The following is a 10,400-nucleotide window of genomic DNA, read 5'->3' as shown; positions in this document are numbered from 1 at the left end:
TGCCTGGAGAATCCCATGGATGGAGAAGCCTGGTAGGCTGCAGTCCATGGGGTCGCAGAGTCGGACACGACTGAAGTGACTTAGCAGTAGCAGCATATATATATAGAGGGGGGGGGCTATATATGGGGTTGCAAAGAGTCAGACACAATTGAGCGACTAAGCACAGCACAGCGTGTATATATGTGGGTGTGTCTATATATTTTTTCTTTTATTTTTTAAAAAAGTTTTGCCTGAGCCACTCAACTTATGGGATTTCAGTTCCCTGACCAGGGATCAAACCTGGGCCCTTGGCAGTGAGAGCTCAGAGTCCTAACCACAGGATTACTAGGAAATTCCCTATATATATTTTCATACTTAGTTTGTATTACTTTAAATAGTTGTGAGGTTCATCAGTTTAAAGTTACTTAGTTTGGTTTTAGTTCCCCACAGTCTAGTTCAAGTCCTTGGTAGATTAAAATTTTTCCTTTGAAATAATGTGATAAAACTCATTTTGTGAGTCTACAAACAATAAATGCTGGAGAGGGTGTGGAGAAACGGGAACCCTGTTACACTGTTGGTGGGAATGCAAACTGGTACAGCTGCTATGGAGAACAGTGTGGAGATTCCTTAAAAAACTGGGACTAGAACTGCCATATGACCCAGCAATCCCACTACTGGGCATACACACCAAGGAAACCAGAATTGAAAGAAACGCATGTTCCCCAATGTTCACTGCAGCACTATTTACAATAGCTAGGACACGGAAGCAACTCAGATGCCCATCAGCAGATGAATGGAAAAGGAAGTTGTGGCACATATACAGAATGGACTACTACTCAGCTATAAAAAGGAATGCATTTTAATCAGTTGTAATGAGGTGGATGAACCTAGAGCCTGTTATACAAAGTGAATTAAGTCAGAAAGATAAAGATATATACAGTATAAAATATACTATATATTAACACATATATGTGAAATATAGAAGGATGGTACCAATGATCCTACATACAGGGCAGCAAAGGAGACACAGACATAAAGAACAGACTTCTGGACTCAGTGGGAGAAGAGCGTGGAATGACTTGAGAGAATAGCATTGAAACATATACATTACCATATGTTGAATGGATGACCAGTGCTAGTTCAGTGCACAAAGCAGGGGACCCAGGGCCAGTGCCCTGTGACAACCCAGAGGGATGGGTGGGGAGATAGGTGGGAGAAGGGGTTCAGGATGGAGGGACACATGTATACCTATGGCCGGCTAATGTTGATGTATGGCAAAAGCCATCACAATATTGTAAGGTAATTATTCTCCAATTAAAATAAATAAATTTAAAAACACTCATTTTGTGAATGGAATAATACTTTTGGAGTAGTTCCTTTATACTTGTGCTATAACCACAAGGAATGTGTGGTTATTGAGCCCTAGAAATATGCGTATTTTGGAGAGGTGCTGTCAGTTGTAAAATGCACACCAGGTTTCAAAGACTTATAAAAAGGGGGTAAATATATTGTTAATTTTTCTGTATTCTATATATGCTGAAATTAATGTTTTTGGTATATTGGATTAAATTATATTCCCCAAATTTTAAACATTATTAAAATTAATTTCATCTGTTTCTTTTCACTTGTTAGTGTGGCAACTTGAAAATTTACAATTATTAATGTAGCTTGTATTGTATTTCTTTTGGGTAGAACTGTTCTATGTATTTGGTAGCATATATATTTACATCAGTGTCTCTCATTTTTCTGGTGTGTACCAAATGATTTTTTATTTTTTTCAATACAAAGTTTCATCCTAAAAAGTATTTCATAGCCTTATAAATTTTTAAAATTTTCTTACTCTAAAAACGATTATGTTCTAAATTTTCTTTGACAAGAATATGAACCACAAAGAAAGCCACACTTGACCACTCTCAAGCATTTTCATGTATTCCTTTTGTGATACACACATTTTTTCCAAAAAAGGGGATCAGTCAGTATACATTGTTTTTTGACTTTTTCAAACAACATGACATGAACATCTATCCTTGTCATTATATACTTTTAAATTTTTCTGCACTAATAATAACCTGAGGGATATACCATACTCCTAGAGGTAATAATGGTTTATGACAGCAGTAGTTTTTTAAATCTTTAATAACAGTTTTGTTGAAATACTTTTTTTTCTCTTCTAGTTTTATTGACATACAGCCTTGTATAAGTTTCAGGTGTACCGCATGATTTGACTGACATCATGAAATGATGATCACAGTAAGTTTAGTGAACATTCATCTCATATAGATACAAAAAGAAATAGAAAAACATTTTCTCTTGTAATGAGGATTTACTCTTTTAACTTTCATATGTAACATGTGCATTGTTTGTGTGCTCAGCTGTGTCTGACTTTTTACGACCCCACAGACCGTAGCCTACCTGCCAGGCTCCTCTGTCCGTGGAATTTTCCAGGTAAGAATACTGGAGCAGGTTGCCATTTCCTCCTCCTCCTCTTCCCAACCCAGGGATCAAGCCCATGTCTCTTGCGTCTCCTACGTCTCCTGCATTGGCAGGCAGATTGTTTAATAAAGCAGTGTTAATTATATTTATTGTATTTTACTCTACATCTCTGCTGCTGCTGCTAAGTCACTTCAGTCGTGTCCGACTCTGTGCGACCCCATAGACGGCAGCCCACCAGGCTTCCCCGTCCCTGGGATTCTTCAGGCAAGAACACTGGAGTGGGTTGCCATTTCCTTCTCCAATGTAGGAAAATGAAAAGTGAAAGTGAAGTCGCTCAGTCATGTCCGGCCCTTAGTGACCTTGTGGACTGCAGCCCACCAGGCTCCTCCATCCATGGGATTTTCCAGGCAAGAGTACTGGAGTGGGGTGCCATCGCCTTCTCCGACTCTACATCTCTAGTTTACCTTATATCTGGAACTTTGTACCTTTTGAAGCATCTTTTTATTCAATTCAGTAATTTTTAGTCTATTCAAAGTTGTGCAGCTATTGTCCTTAAGTAATTTTAGAATATTTTCATTATTCTAAAAAGAAATCCCAAACACACAAGTAGTCACTCTTATTCCCCCATCCCAGCCCCTGGCAACTAATCTACTCTGTCCCTATGGATTTGCCCATTGCCCATCTCCCATAAATGGAATCACACAGTGTGTGGTGTTTTGTGACTGGCTTCTTTTATTTAGCATAATGTCTTCAAGGCCCATCCATGTTGTAAGATGTATTAGTACTTCATCACTTTTTATAGCTAAATAGTAATTATTTATATAAATATATCACATTTTATTCATCCATTTATCAGTTGGTGAATATGTGGGTTGTTTCTACTTTGGGGATATTATGAATAATGCTGTTATGAATACTCATCCACAAGTTTTGGTATGAATATGTGTTTTCAATTCTCTTGGGTGTATAACTAGAAGTGAAATTGCTGGGTCATATGGTAACTCTGTTTAACATTTTGAGGAACTGCCAAACTATTTGCGATTGCACCATTATACAATCCCACAAACAGTGTGTGAGGGTTCCAATTTTGCCACCTCCTCACCAACACAATAGTAGTGATTTTCAACTGAGAGGCTATTCATTCTTAAGAGGTACAGATCAGCCTCCAGGGGTGGGTGGGTTGGGAAAAGACCTCCAAGTTTCTGTGGTGACCTCAACCCACCCAACACACACGCACAGCCAGGCTCCTATTTGTTTGACTTTGGGTACGTTATTTATCTTGACTGCTGCTGCTAAGTCGCTTCAGTCGTGTCCAACTCTGTGTGACCCCATAGATGGCAGCCCACCAGGCTCCCCCGTCCCTGGGATTCTCCAGGCAAGAACACTGGAGTGGCTTGCCATTTCCTTCTCCAATGTGTGAAAATGAAAAGTGAAAGGGAAGTCGCTCAGTCGTGTCCGACTCTAGCGACCCCATGGACTGCAGCCCACCAGGCTCCTCCATCCATGGAATTTTCCAGGCAAGAGTACTGGAGTGGGGTGCCATACTAGCCACAGTTAAATGGAGATAACTTACCTTATAGGGGCAGTTGTTAGAATTAAATAAGATAATGCTAGTGAAACCCTTTGCACAGTGCCCAATATATAATACATGCTCAATAAACATTAGGTGTTAATATTATATCAACGGCTCAATAATTTCCCACTATACATACACACCATAATTTGCCTAGACAATTTTATTGTTGGCACTTAGGCTTGTTTTCAGTTTTTCATGATTATAAACAGTGCTCTGAGAAATATCCTTATGGCTAAATTTTTGCCCTATAGCCATGATTATTTTCTTAGGATAAATTCCGTAATGTGTTATTGCTTGGTGCATTTTAAAGAAATTTGAAGATATTTCCCAATGTATTTTTTGTTTGTTTGTTTAAATTATCCTGAACTATTTCTTTGAGACATGTCATCACGTACTAGACAATATACCACTTTAGGTTTGCTAAACTGGTTTCAGAAATCCTTACTTTGCACCTAACAAATATAACGCAAATACAAACCTACAAGACAGTCCAAGTCTAACTTTTAAACGACTGAATGAGAAAAGGCTCTCAGATCTGGACTTTTGAATTTTTGTACCTTTTCTGTCATTGCTTCAATATCCTAACTAGACAAGTGCTATCAGTGAAATTAGGCACACTGGATGTTTTTGTTTTGCACTGAGGTGAGACACGGGCAAAAATAAAGTGACAATGGAGCATAAACAGCAGAAAATAGCTATTCATTGAGAGTGAGCACGTACCTCACTTTGCTTACACCGTCAGATCTAGGAACTTTGCAGGGGTCCTCACTCACAAATCCGTCCGGGCAATTTCATAACCAGCCTAGAGGGGCTCAAACAGAGGCATCGGGTTTCCTCTGATGGATATGGAAATGCTTTATGGTAAAGGTAGGATTTTTAAGAGTTATTTGATCAGATGGTGAAATGTTCTGAAATTTGACAGTTTGGGAGATTGAGTGTTGAGGAACTGAAAGGAACTTTGTATAGATTAACACATGTAAGTAGAAAGATGTATCAACAATTCATGTGTTTCAACTGGCTATAGTAGTAAATGTTTACAAATCTGTTCTCTGCCACCCCTGCCCCAAAGCCAAAGCACTGATTTATATAGGTTTTTTTTTTTTTAAATTTCTATGATATAAATATCCCACCATGGCAGATTTTAGATTTTAAGCTACCAACATGATGTCACTCGAAGCAGAGCTGGATAAAAAGATGTGTGTAATCAACACAATCAGCTCTCAACAGCCAGCACCTCCCAGCTTCTGCATACAACTGTTTATTTTCATAAGTTTCTGTCCTTTGATAACTGAGGGAACATGGTACTCAGTGAAATCCATTAAGTATATCCAGAATCTAGAATTAATACATTTTGAGAACAAGATGTTTTGTTTTCTTCTCCTAGGTTAAATGCCAGTGCTAAAGGCTCACTCATGTGGTATTTATTACATGCTGTAACACGCACAAAAAGGAATGGCAAACCTTGCTAGAAACTCAAGAGATCATCCTCTGGGCGGTCGTGGCAAACCATCTCAGAGAAACAGTTGTGCATTTGGGGCTCAATGATCTAGAGAGGGATTCCACAGGATTCCCTGATAGACAAACTTGATTAGGCCTGCACTTACATATGTGAAAATCAAGAAAGCATAATTCTAATTCCTTCCCTTTGCACAGGACTTCCTGGCTTATAAAGGGCTTTTTATAAGACAGCAAGGGTCACAAAGAGCCGGACACGACTGAGCGACTGAACTGAACTGAACTGAAGGATCTCCTATTTCTGGTGACTAGGGCTCATTAAGACAGATTGCTAGGCGGTTAAACTCAGGTTTCTAGGTCACTTGTGTCCATACATCTGACTGACTAGTAGTGCATCTCTCCAATTCTCTGCAGACGAGACCCCAATGAGCCACTACCAGAAGGCCAAAGGGACATTTTAGTGAGGCCTGGCTATGGGCCAAGCTTGTATTAAGCACTTTCCTTACACAGTCTCTGAAGCCACTCAACAACCCTATGAAGTGGTTCCTATTATTTTCTTTCAATGTTGCAAATACAAAGGCTCAGAGATGTTGAATTACTTGCCAAAGGTCATGAAATTCATAAATGCCTGAGCTGAGACAGAAAACCAGGACTATCTGACACCTGAAGCCTGTATTAAGAATCTCTAGACTGGTTTACGACAAAGATTTTAATGAAATTGTAGATATTTAATGTGCTAATTGGATAGCATGACCTACAAAGGGTTTCCAACACAGGCAATGCTAACCTAACTGGGCTGGGGGTATGTGAGAGTGTTGAGGGAGGGGGGAACATATGAAAGATGATGAAAAAAAGAATGTTTTCCTGTGCTGTCATGATGCATTGTGTAACTTAAGAGGGCTGTGTATCTGTAACTGGCCTTTTCTGTGTACAGCACAAGCCTGAATTTGGTCAGCCTTTCAGACTGTTCTCTGCTGCCACTTCTGCAGCCTGTGGCCCCCCTTTCCATAAACCGTAAATTAGATACTAAGTTCCATGACAGCAGAGAGGACAATACATTTTCAGCACTGATGTTGCTGAAACTCTAGACCTATCCCAGTGGCTGACATGGTAGGTGCTTAAATATTTGTTCAATATTGACAGTGATGATGATAGTAAATACTCAACAAGTCATAGCAGTATATTCTTTCCAAGTATTATCTCATTTAATCATCACAGAAACTCCATTAAGTAGTATTATTTTTCTTTCTAATTTATAGATTAAAAAAACATAGGTTGAGAAATCTTGCAACTTTGCTCAAGGACATAATAATAAATGGCAGAAAATCAGTTTTGCTTGATAGCAGAGGCTTGGCACTTAATATTATACTCTAGTCTGTTAATTTATAATGCACTGTTGTATTTCTAAGAAAGCTCATATTTCTAAAATCAGATGATAGAATGTCAGTTCTGTGAAAGAAAGGAACTCTGTTCTAACTGTATCGCAGTACCTACAAAAATTCTTGTCATATAAGTGCTCAGTAAGTATTTTCAGTGCATATGCATACAGGAATGGGTAGGACAATTGTTTTCAATAGGAATAGGCATTACAATCTATAAATTTACTCACAACACATTTTCTTGTTGGCCAAGGATTTTAAAAAGTAGAGCTTTCAAATCTAAATATCACTGAACAAATTCAGTAATTTACTCATTCATTAGTAATGGCCACCCACTCCAGTATTTTTGCCTGGAAAATCCCATCAACGGAGGAGCCTGGTAGACTACAGTTCATGGGGTTGCAAAGAGTCGGACACGACTGAGTGACTTCACTTTCACTATCTCCATTCAGTAAATATAATTGAGCATCTACTAAGTGCTAAAGAAAACTGAGCGCCGAAGAATTGATGCTTTTGAACTGTCGTGTTGGAAAAGACTCTTGAGAGTCTCTTGGACTGCAAGGAGATCCAACCAGTCCATCCTAAAGGAGATCAGTCCTGGGTGTTCATTGGAAGGACTGATGCTGAAGCTGAAACTCCAATACTTTGGCCACCTGATGCGAAGAACGGACTCATTTGAAAAGACCTCGATGCTGGGAAAGATTGAGGGCAGGAGGAGAAGGGGACGACAGAGGATGAGATGGTTGGATGGCATCACTGACTCGATGGACATGGGTTTGGATAGACTCTGGGAGTTGGTGATGGACAGGGAGGCCTGACATGCTGCGGTTCATGGGGTTGCAAAGAGTCGGACACTACTGAGTGACTGAACTGAACTGAAGTGCTAGACACTTAATAGCAGAGATATAGTGGAATGGTTGACAATTATAAGTAAACAACTATTACAAAATGCAAATGTTCCATGAACAAGAAGGAAAAAAAAAGATGTACAGACAAAAAATTCCAAAGGAAGGGACTATGGAGAGGACAGGGAATGCCTCAGTAAAGTAGGGACAGGTCAGCTTCAGTGCTGAAGAATGCCAGGAACACAAGGAAGGGGAATAGGAAATGAATGGCATGGGCAAATGCCAGAAGGTTTTAGAAAGAACTTGACAAGTTGGAGGAACAGAAGGAGGTCAGTGAGTCTTCTGAGAAATGGTCTGTGTAGTGCTCTTACAACCACTGGCTTGCACAGGGCTTCCTTCACTCCCTGACCTCCTTTATTGCACGTTGTTGTGTTAAAGAACAAAGCCAACAGGTGTATTTTTCTTGGTTTTGGTTGGAGGGGCTAGTTCCCCACTGTCCATAGTAGAAAAGAATGGTTCACAAAATAGAAATCTTGGAGTCTTCTTAATCTACTTAATGGATAGCCATCTAATTTGCCTCTCCACAACTTATGTCTTAGGAAAAAACTTGTCTATACTGTTGAATAAAATAAATGCAAGAAGGAATTTTGCAGAAAACAGGAAAGGAAAAATTTAGTAAACCCAGAGGCTTGATCTCTGGCAGGGACACTTCTGCCATTGGTTACAGTGGAAAATTTCTCAGGCACAGCCTGGCTAACAAACCTGGGCCTTCCTGGTTGATCTTGTAACTCTGTTCCAATATAGCCCACCTCCTGGGAAGATATGGGAAAGAATAGCTTCCCTGGTGACTCAGATAGTAAATAATTTGCCTGCAATGTGGGTGACCTGGGTTCAATCCTTTGGGTCATGAAGATCCCCTGCAGAAGGGAATGGCTACCCACTCCAGTATTCTTACCTGAAGAATTCTATGAACTGAGGAGCCTGGCAGACTACAGTCCATGTGGTCACAAAGAGTCGGACACAACTGAGCAACTAACACTTTCACTTTTCATCTCAAATACTACTCCAATGTCTCTAGTGGCAACTAAAGGTCATTTCAACTCAAAGCAAGATGTCCTCTCACCAATTTAAGATAAATTTAGCTTTTCCCCTCTTCCCCCTCCCCCTACCCCCTTATGCCAATCTGCAAGAGAAGCTGGACTGAATAACTACAGATGAGCTGACCACTGGAGTCTTGGTGATGGATACGACTCATAACATGAAAGAACCAGCCATGGCAACTGGCACTGAAGTGGATTACATCAATTTGTACATCAGTCTTCATCTCTTCCTGGAATTTCATATGTGAATTTGGCACACACAGTCAAAGAAGTAGGGAAGACTTAATCACCAGATGAGAATTAAATGGAATCTTTTGTAAGCTGAATATTATATATTAAAGAATATTTCTTCTATCTTTTCCCAGAGATAAGCAGTTGGTTTCGGGAGATGAGGACCTTGCCATTTTCTACCTGCCAGAAGAATGTTTTCTTCATGGAAGTCTAATGGCAATTCCCAACCTCAGTTAAGGACTTGTTTTCCCGTTTTTTTTTTTGAACTTCAAATACTTTCTAAATTGTGTTAGCCGAAGCATTGTATGTATATAATTAACTCAGATCCCTCTGGGCTCATCCAGCTAAACTTGTGGAGCTTAACTGAGCAAAACATTCGCTGATGTCTCTCCCCTGCAGTGACGCTCACTGAAATGAATACCTTCTACAAGAGGAAATCAGGGACATTTCTTGTCCAAATTGACTTTCTAGTGATTTGGGTTGCTTCAGAAATGATTGTTGTTTCATAACAGTAATGATCTCATTTTCTTTCAAATATGAAATCTGCGATTTGGCAGTTCATGAAAAATTGGGGGCGGGGCAGGCTTCTGTATTTTCTTCCTAGGTGAAGTAGGAAGACAGGCCACTTTTTGGTATTCACTGGATCTTTGAAATTCCTCCTGGGAAACAGTGGCGCTCTGGGGGCACAGGGCTCCAATGTACCTTTCACTGGGAGAGCAAATTCAGCGGTTCCTGCAATGCTGTGTCTTAGCAAGCAAAACCCACCCGAGGGGCTGGAGCAGTTTGACCAAAACTGAGTGCAAAGGGTTAGGGAATATGGACTTTTTCAGAGCATGTTGACTAGATTCATAATTCGACCCTCTTCCTCCCTCTGCTAGTATAGACACCCCCAGTTAAAAGTTATTTTTTACTCTCTTTGAAAGGGAGAAGTCAGGTGTGATCCGCAGAAAAGTTCTGGCCTCTGATTCCCCATTTATTCCTAACGCAGAGAAGGGCTTAAGCTAGCCTCTGAGCCATTCTCTGCTTTCTGGGTGAGGCTTCAAACCCCAGGCCTCACCCTTGACCTTCATCCAGAGACCATATGCTTGATAGAAGGGTGAGCAAAAGAGGCCGAGATGTAGACTTCCTGTTTGCTCAAGGGAACCTTCTCTTTGCTATCCTGGAACACAGGTGTCTGAAGAAAGGCGGTGAGCTAGGGGACTCTGGGTGTTGGGAGTAAACGCCGCCCTGAGCTGCGTGGCGCTGGGCGGGGAGGGAGTTCGGAAGAGCGCGTTTAGGCTTTTCACGTCAACCTGCAGAGCTGGATGCTCGCTGCCCAGGTGCGGGTTGGCGGCTGCGTGCGCCCCACTGCAGCAGAGAGCAGCCGCAGCCTCTGCCTCGGCTACCACCGCTGCTGGGGAAA

This window comes from Bison bison, unplaced genomic scaffold (assembly GCF_000754665.1).
Source record: "Bison bison bison isolate TAMUID 2011002044 unplaced genomic scaffold, Bison_UMD1.0 scf7180017864291, whole genome shotgun sequence".
Lineage (NCBI taxonomy): Eukaryota > Metazoa > Chordata > Mammalia > Artiodactyla > Bovidae > Bison > Bison bison.
This window is presented reverse-complemented; position numbering follows the sequence as displayed.